The following is a 14,147-nucleotide window of genomic DNA, read 5'->3' on the forward strand; positions in this document are numbered from 1 at the left end:
AGAGTTCAATATATACAATTGAATGAATGAATGAACAGAGATGATGAACACATTCCCTGCGAACATTGAGCTTAGTCTAGAGATGAGCTTACACTCTAGATGTCCCCAGGAAAACATGCTCTAGATTGGGGTTTGGATCCCTTTGGCCAGTGTAATGCAAAACACACTTGTAGAATAGAAGGTGGGGCCTAGGGAAAGGCCTGGGAGGGAGACCTGTCTTCAGTCAGAGATTCCCAGTTGGCACTGGGAAACCAGGGAAATTATGCTCTGATGCCCCAACTGGCCCAGTTATTTCAGTGTTTTCAGTCAGAAGGCTTATAAGATTCTGCTTCCTCCAGCTCCAGGGGTTTGGCCCCAGGGCTCCTGGGAAACTGGTCCAGCCTGAGACTATGGCAGTGCTCCAGCCAGAGCTGAAGCAGCCCAGGATAGCCAAGCCCCAAGAGAGTGGATGCTTGCAAAGAGCCCTCATCCTCCCGCAGCCAGGATGAGCCCCAGAAGTCCCACTTCCAAATCCAGGACACATTGAGTCAATGCTGCAGCAGTTTATTGAGCTAGATGCAGTGATCACATGCATGGTCTCAAGGGGTGGGAGCTAGGGGAACGGGGGCTTGGGGGAGGGAGAAGAGGAGGGGGAGAAAAGTCAAGAGAATTCTTCTGTGGCGAGATGATCCCAAGTGGTTGCTGGTTAACAGAAGCCGATTATTTCCTTCTCCTCTGGAAAGGAAAAGAGGCCTTACTCTGTGGAGATTCGAAGGGGTAGGCTGACGGAGGGGGCGGGGGTGGATGAGGAGAAGCTCTAACATAGGAGGACCAGAGCCTGGTAGACGTTACCGGGATTTATTCCGAGGCGGGGACAGAATGAGAACATTGGGTACCAGGGCCCAGCTCAGATGTTCTTGGCAAAAGCCTGCTCAGGGTGACATCCCTGAGGACTGGGACCTCTTGCCCACCTTGTCTATGCTCCTAACTTTAGCCCAGAGGCCAGAAAATTGTTGAATTTGAGCCTCCCCTTTAGCTGTGAAGGAACTCAGAGTTGCCCAGCTGATGAAAGCAAACTAGAGTCCTGCCCAAGCAACAAGCCTGCTGGCTATGACAGGATAAAACACGGTTTCTGAAATTCTCTCATGTTGTCACCCTATGCCCTGGCTTCAGATTCCCGGGACAGCAGTGGGGTCCATCCCCATCCAACAACATAACCAGATTCTATGCCCAAGAGCCCAGAGACGCTCGTTGACTTGCCCTGGACCACCAGCACTGGGTCCAGGCAGGAGACCCAAGCGCTAAGGGTGCCTCAGGATGGAGTGTCACTACTCACTTAAGTACTACTCTGAGGTGCAAGTGTCTGAAAGGAAGAGAAACAGAGAAGAATGTCAATACCCCCACAGCCCCACAGCACTTACGTACATATCCGTAATTTATTTATTTATATTAAAGTCTGTCTCCCTCTCTAAAATGTAAGCTCACTGTGGGCAGGGAATGTCCCTGTTATATTGTTATACTGTACTCTCCCAAGTGCTTAGTACAGTGCTCTGCACACAGTAAGTGCTCAATAAATACAATTATTATTATTAATTATTATTATTATTATTATTAGTCCCCTTCTAGACTGTGAGCCCACTGTTGGGTAGGGACCGTTTCTATATACTGCCAACTTGTACTTCCCAATCACTTAGTACAGTGCTCTGCACACGGTAAGCACTCAATAAACATGATTGAATGAATGAATGAATAATAATGGTAATAATTGTGACATTTGTTAAGTCCCTGCTATGTGCTGGGCACTGTTCTAAGTGCTGGAGTGGATACAAGTAAATAGGTTTGGACAAAGTCCCTGTCCCAGGTGGAGCTCACAATCTTAATCACCATTTTACAGATGAGGTCACTGAGGCATAGAGAAGATATGTGACTTCCAGCCCTTAAAACCATGCTCTGCACTTAGATCAGTGCTTGACACTTGTAAAAGCATAATAAATACCATCATTATTATTACTTGCCCAAGGTCACCCACCAGACACTGGTGGAGCGGGGATTAGAACCCAGATCCTTCTGATTCCCAGGCCCATGTTCGATCCACTAGGCCATGATGCTTCTTGATTGATTGATTGATTGATTGATTGAATACCACTTCTCATTCCCCAACCATTCATTCATTCATTAATTCAATCGTATTTATTGAGTGCTTACTGTGTGCAGAACACTGTACTAAGCACTTGGGAAGTGCAAGTACAAGTACGAGCCTAAGGTCCTTCCTTAAGTGATCCAGGGTGATCTAGCAGAAAGAACACGGGCCTGGGAGTCGGAGGACCTGAGTTTTAATTCCAGCTCTGCCAGTTGTCTGTTGCATGACCTTGGGCAAGTCATTTAACTTCTCTGTGCCTCAGTTCCCTCAACTGTAAAATGAAGATTCAATACCTGTTCTCCCTCCCATTTAGACTGTGAGCCTCATGTGGGACAGGGACTATATCTGATCAGATTATCTTGTATCTATCTCAACATTTAGAGCAGTGCTTGACACACAGTAAGCACTTAACAAACCATGGAAAAAACAACCAGTCGTTTTAACAGGCATTTTCCACAGGGGAAGACTTGCCACAAACCTAAGGCTACTTCAGTGCTGGACCAAGATGCTGTCTTATTAGTGAAACAATTCTCTGAAATTCTGTAATGCAGAGACAAATGTCCCCGTGTTATTACCCGCTGACTGGATTCCAATGATGTTTCCCTCGGAATGTCCCATTTCTCGTTAAAAGCAATGTACTTCTTAAAAGCTCGTTCATCATTAGGGAGTTTTCTTCTTCCTGCATTTGGAGACCAGAAATAAGTGTGGGTGCCTGGAGCCAACAGGGAAATTCGGAGCAAGAAGACAAACTTGAGGCATTGGAGGAAATGCGACTGTGAAAACTGTGATTAGATACCATCTCTTTCCTCTGTCTAACTTTGATCTGAGTGGGGACTGACCCCCGGCTAGAAATTATGTCTTTGCTTCCCTAAGTAAGTGCTAGCACCCCCCACTGACACTCTGGTGAGACTCGGGAAGTTTTGGGTTTGGCGGTGGGACAGTCCTGTCCCCAGAGTTGAAAGGGTTTCGTCCTTCTAGTCTCAGAACACTTACAGACATATCTATAAATCGTATGCGATAAATTATTTATTTATATTAATGCCTCTCTCCCCCTCTAGCCTGGAAATTCGTCGTGGGCAGGGAACCTGTCTACTGAACGTTGCATTATTCTCTCCCAAGCACTGAACACAATGCTCTGCACACAGTAAGTGCTCAATAAATGGCACTGCTTGATCACCCGGGCCCCATCCGGCACACAGAATTCTCCAACAGTAACATCCACTGAAATGTGGTCTCCTTCTTCAGGAAGACTGGAAAGCGGTACATACCCAGAAGTGCTGTGGCGTGGCTGACTACTCCATCATTCTCATTGCGTGTGTGCAACATTAAGCATTCATCAAACAATATCTCTATATCCAAGGTATTGTGGCCTTCATCTGTGGGAGAAAGCACACACCAGAATAAGTGTCCGAACTGCCTGTACCTAACCCGAGCACAATCGATGGATCAATCAATGGTAATCATCGAGCGGAGCGCTGTACTAAATACTTGGGAAAATACAATGCAACAGAGTGGATAGACATTCCCTGCCTGCCTTGAAATCCTTTTTGTGTGACTTTGCTTTGACCTAGAGTTTTTCTTACACTTAGAGGCTTCACCTTTAACCGAAATGCCTTGCAAATGTCCCTGTGAGACATAGAAGGTGGCAGATGTGACTAATTGTACATCTTCCAAAATCGGGGAAATTCTCATAGCAGGTATACATGCTTAGAAGCAGATAGACTGTAAGCTTGTTCTGGTCAGGGAACGGGTCTGGCCATCAGAGATGTGATGACCTGCTGTTGGCTGGAAGGAGATGACCCCGAAGGGGGACTACATGGCCGAAGGGAATTCTGCCCATGGAGTGGCAACATGGTGGTCAATCAATCAATTGTAGTTTTTAAGCACTGTCTGTATATTGTACTTTCCCAAGAGTACAGTACTCTAACATGGTAAGCCCTCAATAAATATGATGGACTGACTGACAGACCGTTAAAATGCTTGTCCCAATCCATTCATTCAGGGAAGAGGATTAAGTTGTTTGGAATAACAAAGAGGATGTCCCTCATATTGCCTCATTATCATCCTCATCAACAGCATTTGTCAAATTCTTACTCTGTGCAGAGTGAGAACCTTGGAATGCTTCCCCGGCTCTGGAACTCCCTCCACCTTCAAATGAACCAGACCACAGCTCTCCCCATCTTCAATGCCCTTCTGAAATCCCACTTCCTCCATGAAGTTTTCCCCAATTAATTTAGTGTTGTTGGTGGTAGCAGTAGTAGTACTTCCAATAATAGTAATAGTTTTGTGGAGGTACTTAGTGTGTGCAGTGCACTGTACTGATCTCTGGGAAAGAGTACACAGGTGGGAATTAGACAGGAACCATGTCCCTCCGCAGAGATCAGAACTGAAAAGAAAACTTCGCCAGGATACTTACAGAACACTTCGTAATGACCTGAGACCGCATTTTTCTTGGAAACTAAGCTGAGAGGCAGGCATTTTTCATTTTGCCTGGAAAACAAATGAAGTAACAAGGGGCCAAATGGCCACGGGGGGTTGTGAGCTCAAACTGCAACCACGCTCATGCATCATCCCTCTCTGGCTCATCTGGTGCCCACTGGGCAGGGATGTGATGCCCTGCTGTTGGCTGAGGAGATGACCCCATAGGCAGACAACATATTTGAAGGAAATTCTGTCCATGGACTGGCAATGTGGTGGTCAATCAAACAATCAATTGTATTTTTTAAACACTTTCTGTATGCAGAGCACTGTACTAACAGCTAGTGAGAGTACACCACAACAGAGGTGGTAGGGAAGTCTCTGCCCAAGTGAGCTTACAGTCTAAAAGGGGAGAAAGACATCAATAGGAATAAAAAAATATAATATATCATTTATACATATGTGCATAAGTGCTATGGGGTTGAGGGTGGTGTGATTACTAAGTGCCCAAAGGGCACAAATCCAAATGCACAGATGATGCCAAAAGGAGAGGGAAACTGGGAAAAGAGGGCTTCTGGGGATATGACCTTGTAGGGTGGCATGGGGGGGAAGGCAAAGGATCAGCAGAGAGGTGGAAGAAGTAAGTCAGGGTTTGGAAGGGAGGGAAACAGGAATCAGATGGAGATCCTGGAGTTAAGAAGCAGCACAGCCTAATGGAAAGTACAGGCCTGGGAGTTAGAGGATTTGAATTCTTATCCCAACTCCTCCACTTATCTGCTGTGTGACCTCGGACAAGTCACCTAACTTCTCTGGGCCTCAATTACATTATCTGCCAAGTGGGGATTAAGACTGTGAGCCCAATGTGGGACATGGACTGTGGTCTAACCTGATTACCTTGTATCTTCCCCAGTTCTTGGCACATAGTAAGCATTTAACAAATACCACAAAAAAGGGAGAGATGTGGCCAGCGAGAAAATGCGTTGGGTTTGGGGGAAGTGGGAGATGGGATCGTGGGGGAACAGAAGTGGGGAATTGTGATGGGGAGTGAATGGGTCTGAATGGGTAGAGCCGCCAAGTAGAAAGCTGCCCAAAGGAGCAAAAATAGAAGCGAAACAGGGGAAAGCTGGATTCTTGGTAGCTCTTCCATGCCAGGCCCATTGATTTACACAAGCTATTTGGCAGGTGGAGCAGGGACTCTGCCAGGGCAGACACCCTCATGCTGGCCCAGGATTTGTAATGAATTGTCCTCCTTCAAAGTCACATGGTTCAACTCCAAGAAAGCAATTGGCACCTGTTGAGTCACTTGCTGATTGGCCAGTAACCAAACCAGACGTCTGCTGCTAATGGGCGGGGAGGGAAGAAGAAGGCAGGTGGGGCAGCGGGTTACAGTTCTCTGAATGTGGGTACATGGCCGTGAGAACTCTGAGGTGTGGGCAGAGCAACTGGGGAAGTGTGGCCATGGGCAGAGCAGGAGAAGCAAAGGAGGAGTGAGGAAAATAGTGTTTCCAGGCAGAGCTGTGTCTGTAGGTAATGCAAATCTCTCGGGCCAGACTTGGGCCACCGTTGGCCTGCTCTCTCATCCTATTCATTAACCAAGCATCTTCCAGTATTGCCCTTTATGCCAGAAGGACATCAGGGACTTCTCTGTCAGTTTTTCTAGGCCGGCACCCCCTGGAACCTCCGGATCTCTGAGACATCGATTGGAAATCAAAATGTAGCTACCCTGAGTGGCATGGCCATTTGGAATAAGTCAAAGAAATCTGAGCAAATATCTTTTGATGTCTCCAGCCTCATATCTCATCCAACAAGGGAAGTCTGTTTGGAACTTGGTCTCAATCTCCTGGACCAGAATGAGTTGGGCCAGGGATGGTACAGAGCCTTTCAGGTGCACCTTATTTTTTATGACATTTGGTAAAGTCTTACTATGTGCCAGGCACTGTATACACTAAGCTCTGGGGTAGATATAAGCTACTTAGGTTGAACATAGTTCAGGTCCCACATGGGGCTCACACCTTTAATCGCAGCTTTAGGCTTCACTGGTGAACTGGATTGGCCCCTCATTGAACTGGGGAGAACCAGATAAGGAACGAGGCACGTACTATTTGGACCTTCTGGTTAGACAGCTGAACCTTGGGCCTGGAAGCTCTGAAAATGAGTCAGAGTTCCCCACTTCCATGAGTCGGTCTCCCCGTCAATGAAAGTGGTTCACTCGGTTCATACCTGGCAAGTCACTTAACTTCTCTGGGCCTCAGTTACCTCATCTGTAAAATGGGGGTTAAGACTGTGAGCCCCCCGTGGGACAACCTGATCACTTTGTATCCCTCCCGGTCCTTAGGACAGTACTTTGCACATAGTAAGCGCTTGACAAATAGCACCATCATCATACTTACTTGGTGTAGAAATTGAACCTGATATTTTTGTTTGTGGCAGGATCAATAGAGGAAATATACCCCCTCAGAGTCCCGTTAACCAATACCAGGTTTATATAATCGGCTGCCAGGTGCAAGGAGAACCACCTCCCTAAAATCTGTAATGGAATGAAAGAAATTTGATAGTTCCTTTGTCCCCCGTAGTCCCATTTTTCCTGAACGTGAGGGGCAAGATTTTGGTCAGGCATAAAGTCCTACGGGTCCAACAAGCTACCCATCCCTACCTTTTCTTCTACCCTTTTTCCCCTATCTGTGGGTGTCTCCCATGTCTCCCAGGTCTCCAATCTGGGCCTCTGGGGTTCTCGCTCTACACTAGCTCTCTCGGGGAGGTCCTCTGTTCTCTTGGCTTTCAGTGACCACTTGAATGGGATGGCTCCCTGGAAGCAGAAGCATAACCAGTGTCCTCTGAGGCCAGACCCTGTGGGGACTTTGCATGTGAACCTTCTCCCCTCTCCATTGCCCTCCTGCAACATCAGTGATCATGGGGACAGGAGGTGGGGGCGACACCGAAAGCCTCGATCCAGCTGGGACCCAGTCTCAGAAACGGAATATGGACACTGGGAGAGCCCCAAACCAAACCCTAACTTTCCCAACACTATAGAAAGCACCACCATTCTCCCTGATTCACAACCCCGTAACATCAGTGTTATTTTCAATTCATCTCTCTCATTCAACCCACATATTCAATTTGTCACCATATCCTGCTGTTTCCACCTTCACGACATCACTGAAATCTACCTTTTCCTCTCCATCCAAACTGCTACCACATCAATCCAAGCACTTATCGTATGCTGCCTTGATTGCGGCATCAACCTCCTTGCTGACTTCCTGTTTCTCCTCACGCTGCCACCCACATCGTTTATCTACCAGACTGTTCAGTCCATGTTTCCCCATTCCTCAAGAGCCTCCAGTGGTTGCCCATCCACCTCCGCATCAGATAGACCCTCCTTACCAAGGGCTTTAAAGCACTCAATCACCTTGCCCCCGATTTCCCATCACGACCCAGCTCACACACTTTGCTGATCTAATGCCAACCTACTAATCTCCTACTACAACCTACTAATCGATCTCACCTCTCTCCCCGGTGGTCCCTTGTCCATGCCCTGCCTTTGTTCTGGAACTTCCTCCTTCTTCATTTCTGACAGCCATTCATTCTTCCCTCCTTCGCAGCCTTATTAAAAGCACATCTCCTCCAAGAGGACTTTCCCGACTAAGCCCTCACTTCCTCTTCTAGCACTCCCTTCTAAGTTGACCATGCACTAGGGTTTGCACCCTTTATTCACAATTCTCTCATAGCATTTCTGTGTATAGCAGTAATTTAATTTATTAATTTATATTAATGTCTGCCTCCCCCGCTGGACCCTAAGCTCATCGTGGAACATTTAGAATGTGTGTGTTAAAAATCCTCACATATGCTCTCAGATACGTGGACCCTCCAGAAACGGCTGGGTCAGGAATCTCCGTGCCTCTCTCCCTGTCCACAGGGAAGGCTTGACTAGTCCATACCTTTTCCACATCTACATTAGCCTGGGAGACCCAGACTAAGGCCAGGATGGTGCCAAGCCACAGAACCATCATCTTTTTGAGAGTCGAGGTTGGTTTCCCCGAGGCACCTGAGGTCCATTGGGGATGTGTAGAGAAGCAGCATGGCTCAGTGAAAAGAGCATGGGCTTTGAAGTCAGAGGTCAGGGGTTCAAATCCCGGCTCTGCCAATTGTCAGCTGTGCGACTTTGGGCAAGTCACTTAACTTCTCTGTGCCTCAGTTCCCTCATCTGTAAAATGGGGCTTAAGCCTGTGAGCCCCATGTGGGACAATCTGATCAGCTTGTATCTCCCCAGCACTTAGAACAGTGCTTTGCACATAGTAAGTGCTTAACAAATACTATTATTATTATTATTATTTTATGTGGAAAGATGCCTAGCCTGGGCAGGCGGGCTGTCTTTTTATAGGACTGATCTGGAGATGTGGGAGTTTTGTCTGCCACCCACAATTGCCTGTCCTGTCATGTAGCATTTGGATGTTTGCTGGCTTCTCATAGGCAGCAGCTGATATTGAAAGTCAACACTTCGGGGCTATCTGAATGGCCCAGCCCCAGACCAGTTGGTGCCTTAAGGTCTTTGGCTAGGGTTGCAGGACACTTTCTTAATGGCCTTGCCCGAGGTTATGGTCCAAGGGAGAGAGCCTCTACCACCCTCTCCTGAACAACGGGGCCAGTGTTTGTGTGTGTGGTGAGTGAGCAGGTTCCAGGACAGAAGGTGCATTTACCTATGCAGCTGTTCTGTTCTCTTTTAATCCTGAGGATTTCATCCTGCCTCGGGGGATGATTTCATGCTCCCTTGGTCTTATCATGCTTAACTGCAATTGTTGTCCCATTATGAAGTTCCATTCGCAATTGAAGTAGCCTTTGGATTTGCACCTTTTATTCACCCCCCTTCAGCCCCACATCACTTACTCACACATCCATAATTTATTTCACTGTCTGTCTCCCCCTCTAGGCTATAAGCTCCTGTGGGCAGGGAATGTGCCTGTCAACTCCATTTTACGTGCATATGCTAGGCATATATTTATATATATATATACTCATTCAATCATATTTATTTATTAATAATAATGATGTCATTTGCACCCTTATTTATTGAGCACTTACTGTGTGCAGAGCACTGTACTTAGCGCTTGGGAAGTACAAGTTGGCAACACATAGAAACAGTCCCTACCCATGTATATCTATGTAGACAAAGATATAGATATATTATGGTATTTGTTTAAGTGCTTCTATGTTTCAGGCCCAGTATTAAGCTCTCTGGTAGATATGAGATAATCAGTAATCAGTCTGGACCCAATCCCTGTCTCACATAGGGCTCGTTGTCTTAATCCCCATTTTACAGAGGAGAGAACTGAGGCCCAGAGGAGCAAAATGAGCTGCCTCAAGTGCAGTACTTTGCTAACCCTGTGGTAGTTACAAGATAGTCAGATGAGAAGCAGCCAGACCTAGTTTAAAGAGCATGAACCTCGGTGTTAGAGGATTTGGTTTCTACTCCCAGCTCTTCCATTCATCTGCTCCATGACCTTGGACAAGTCACTTAACATCTCAGTGACTCAGTTCCCTCCGTCAAATGGGGATTCAATACATGTTCTGCAAAGTGAAACCTAGCCATATGGGGAAAGGACAGGCAGAGAAGTCAAACAGCTCTCCCAGGTCCTCTGAGATTGAAGATCCTGGGTTTGGAACTGGAGGGTCTCACAACTCAGCAGGTCTTGGCATCATCTAGGCCTAGGATGCCCAGATGGCACAGCTCTTTGCCAGAATTATGAGGGGAGTGGGAACCGAGATACTGGGGAGTCGGAGAGCACGGGGCCAAATTCTCTGCCCACCCCGCTAAACCCAGTATAGCAATAATTCCTGGAAGCCAGTTTTTCTCAGCCTCAGATGCATCTTCCTGTGAAAGTGAGAAAAACCCACGAGGCAATAGGAAGGCGGTCCAGTTCAGAGAGCCTAAGATTTTCCTTAGCGTTTGGGGTAGGGACAGAGTAACAGGGGAGTCCCACCAGGAAGTAGGGAAGTAGAGAAATCCAGGGTTGCCAAGATTTACCCTTGCAGTTAGGACAAGAACATTTTCTTCTGCAACGCCATGAGGCACACATAACTCAACAAACTCTCTCTTATGTCCTGGCTCAGGTCTGGAGTTCTGCCTGGGGTCAGAGAGGAGAATGAGTACAGGGCCTGCTTTAAGGTCACTGGGACTCTCTGACTTAGGGAAGGAATCTAGGATGAATAAGAAAAGCAGCACAATAACAGGCCCATCCTGGGTCTGAGCCAGGGTTTATCCAGCCCAGGATTCAGTCTCTGATGGTGGTTACCTGGTGCCTGGAAGGACAGAGACAACTTCGGAAAAGAATTCTGTGCATCCATGAAATCCAGGAAATGCTCTGGGGCCTGGGAGCTCCAATGCTGGGGCTTTTAGATAAAGTCTTACATCATTTCCATTTCAGCTACCAGTGTGGAATCTGTCTCTCCAGGCTCCCTGTTCCTGCCACTAGGTTCCGTTACCACTCACAGATCTGATCCATACTTCATGCTGCTGCCCGGATTATCTTTGTCCAGAAACACTCTGGGCATATTACTCCCCTCCTCAAAAATCTCCAGTGGCTACCAATCAATCTGCGCATCAGGCAGAAACTCCTCACCCTGGGCTTCAAGGCTCTCCATCACCTCCTACCTCACCTCCCTTCTCTCCTTCTGCTGCCCAGTCCGCACCCTCCGCTCCTCCGCCGCTAATCTCCTCACTGTACCTCGTTCTCGCCTGTCCCGCCATCGACCCCCGGCCCACATCATCCCCCGGGCCTGGAATGCCCTCCCTCTGCCCATCCTCCAAGCTAGCTCTCTTCCTCCCTTCAAGGCCCTGCTGAGAGCTCACCTCCTCCAGGAGGCCTTCCCAGACTGAGCCCCTTCCTTCCTCTCCCCTTCGTCCCCCTCTCCATCCCCCCCATCTTACCTCCTTCCCTTCCCCACAGCACCTGTATATATGTATATATGTTTGAACATATTTATTACTCTATTTATTTACTTATTTTACTTGTACCTATCTATTCTATTTATTTTATTTTGTTAGTATGTTTGGTTTTGTCCTCTGTCTCCCCATTTTAGACTGTGAGCCCACTGTTGGGTAGGGACTGTCTCTATATGTTGCCAATTTGTACTTCCCAAGTGCTTAGTACAGTGCTCTGCACATAGTAAGCACTCAATAAATATGATTGATTGATTGATTGATTGATTGATTAATTCTGAAAGACCGCCTTCACCTCAACAGGGGAATTTCTCCTGGATCCCTCCCTTTCCCACCTCACCTCACCTCTGTAATTCTTGAGAACCCTGTCAGGAGGGCTGGATAAAAAGGGTTGCAGCCTGGGGGCCTAGGGTTTAAGGGGAACCAGGCCACCACCCAGAAATTTCACCTGACCTTAACCTTATCAAGATGGCCTCTGGTTGAGGACATCTTGACGATGATCCCAAATTACACTATCCCAAAATGGCCACCTCACTTGCTCAATATCACAGGGGATGGTGATGGCAGAGGCAGTGGCCTACAGTTCCGGCTGTCTGACCCCTCCTTCAGCTCCCTCTGACACTAGGCACTCCTGGGAGCCAATTCAAATTTCTACCTTCTGTCAGAGAGAGGTGGATGATGGAGGAAGGTAGGGTAGAGATAATAAATTCATTCAATCATATTTAATAATAATAATAATTACAATGGAATTTATTAAGTGCAATACACTGTTCTAAGTGCTGGGGATTTACAAGGTGATCAGGTTGTCCCACGTGGGGCTCACAGTCTTAATCCCCATTTTACAGATGAGGGAACTGAGGCCCAGAGAAGTTTAGTGACTTGCCCAAAGTCACACAGCTGACAAGTGACAGAGCCGGGATTTGAACCGATGACCTCTGACTCCGAAGCCCAGGCTCTTTCCACTGAGCCACTCTGCTTCCCCTGAGATGCAGTGGGACCACGACTTAGAGCTCACCTAAAGTGCCCAGGCGCTGCCACCACTCATCCATCATGTTCCAGCCAAGCACAGGTGACGGGGTCAAGGCAGACCTGCCATGTGACTGGCCCTTAAAGGAAACGTTGTCCTTTGAGCCATTCTGCTCTGGCTCAGATTAAGCAGGGAATAGGTGACCTGGGAGGGGAGGAGCTTATGTATCCTGAAGCTTGGAAAGGCAACACCTTCCCTATGGGGGTTTCTCTAGGTGCTCCTCCGCTATCCTCATCATGCCAGGCCTGGTGGTGCCACCTTGTGCTGGCTAGGTCCCCGAATCACTTTGCCTGGCACGGGCTCGAGGGCTGTTGCTTTCAGATTGAGAAGCAGCATGTCATAGAGGACAGAGCATGGGCCTGGGAGTCAGAAGGTCATGGGTTCGAATCCCATCTGGATCTCCATCTGGATGTCTGCCCGCCATCTAAAACTCAATATGTCCAAGACTGAACTACTTATCTTCCCTCCCAAACCCTGCCCTCTCCCTGACTTTCCCATCACTGTTGATGGGACTACCATCCTTCCCATCTCATTAGCCTGCAAACTTGGTGTCATCCTCGACTCCGCTCTCTCGTCCACCCCTCACATCCAATCCGTCACCAAAAGCTGCCGGTCTCATCTCTGCAACATCGCCAAGATCCGCCCTTTCCTCTGCATCCAAACTGCTACCCTGCTGGTTCAATCTCTCATCCTATCCCGACTGGATTACTGCATCAGCCTCCTCTCTGATCTCCCACCCTCCTGTCTCACCCCACTTCAATCTATACTTCACGCTGCTGCCCAGATCATCTCTGTGCAGAAACGCTCTGGGCGTGTCACTCCCCTCCTCAAAAATCTCCAGTGGCTACCAATCAACATACGCATCAGGCAAAAACTCCTCACTCGGCTTCAAGGCACTCCATCACCTCTCCCCCTCCTACCTCACCTCCCTTCTCTCCTTCTACAGCCCAGCCCACACCCTCCGCTCCTATGCTGCTAACCTCCTCACTGTGCCTCGTTCTTGACTGTCCCGCCGTTGACCCCCGGCCCTAGTCCTCCCCCTGGCCTGGAATGCCTTCCCTCCGCACATCCGCCGAGCTAGCTCTCTTCCTTCCCTTCCTCCCTTCAAAGCCCTACTGAGAGCTTACCTTCTTCAGGAGGCCTTCCCAGACTGAGCCCCCTCCTTCCTCTCTTCCTCATCCCCGTCCCCATCCCCTCCCACCTTACCTCCTTCCCCTCCCCTCAGCACCTGTATATATGTTTGTATATATTTATTACTCTGTTTATTTTACTTGTACATATTTACTATTCTATTTATTTTATTTTGTTAGTATGTTCTGTTTTGTTGTTTTTCTCCCCCTTCTAGACTGTGAGCCCACTGTTGGGTAGGGACCGTCTCTATTTGCTGCCAACTTGTACTTCCCAAGTGGTTAGTACAGTGCTCTGCACACAGTAAGTGCTCAATAAATATGACTAAATGAATGAATGAATCCTGGCTCCACCGCGTTTGCTGTGTGACCATGGGCAAGTCATTTCACTTGTCTGGACCTCAGTTCCCTCATCTGTAAAATGGGGATTGAGACTGTGGGACCCTCTGGAACAGGGACTATGTCCAGCTCATTTTGCTTTTATCCACCTCAGCACTTAGTCCAGTGCCTGGCACATAGTGC

Source organism: Tachyglossus aculeatus, chromosome 4 (assembly GCF_015852505.1).
Source record: "Tachyglossus aculeatus isolate mTacAcu1 chromosome 4, mTacAcu1.pri, whole genome shotgun sequence".
Taxonomy (NCBI): Eukaryota; Metazoa; Chordata; class Mammalia; order Monotremata; family Tachyglossidae; genus Tachyglossus; species Tachyglossus aculeatus.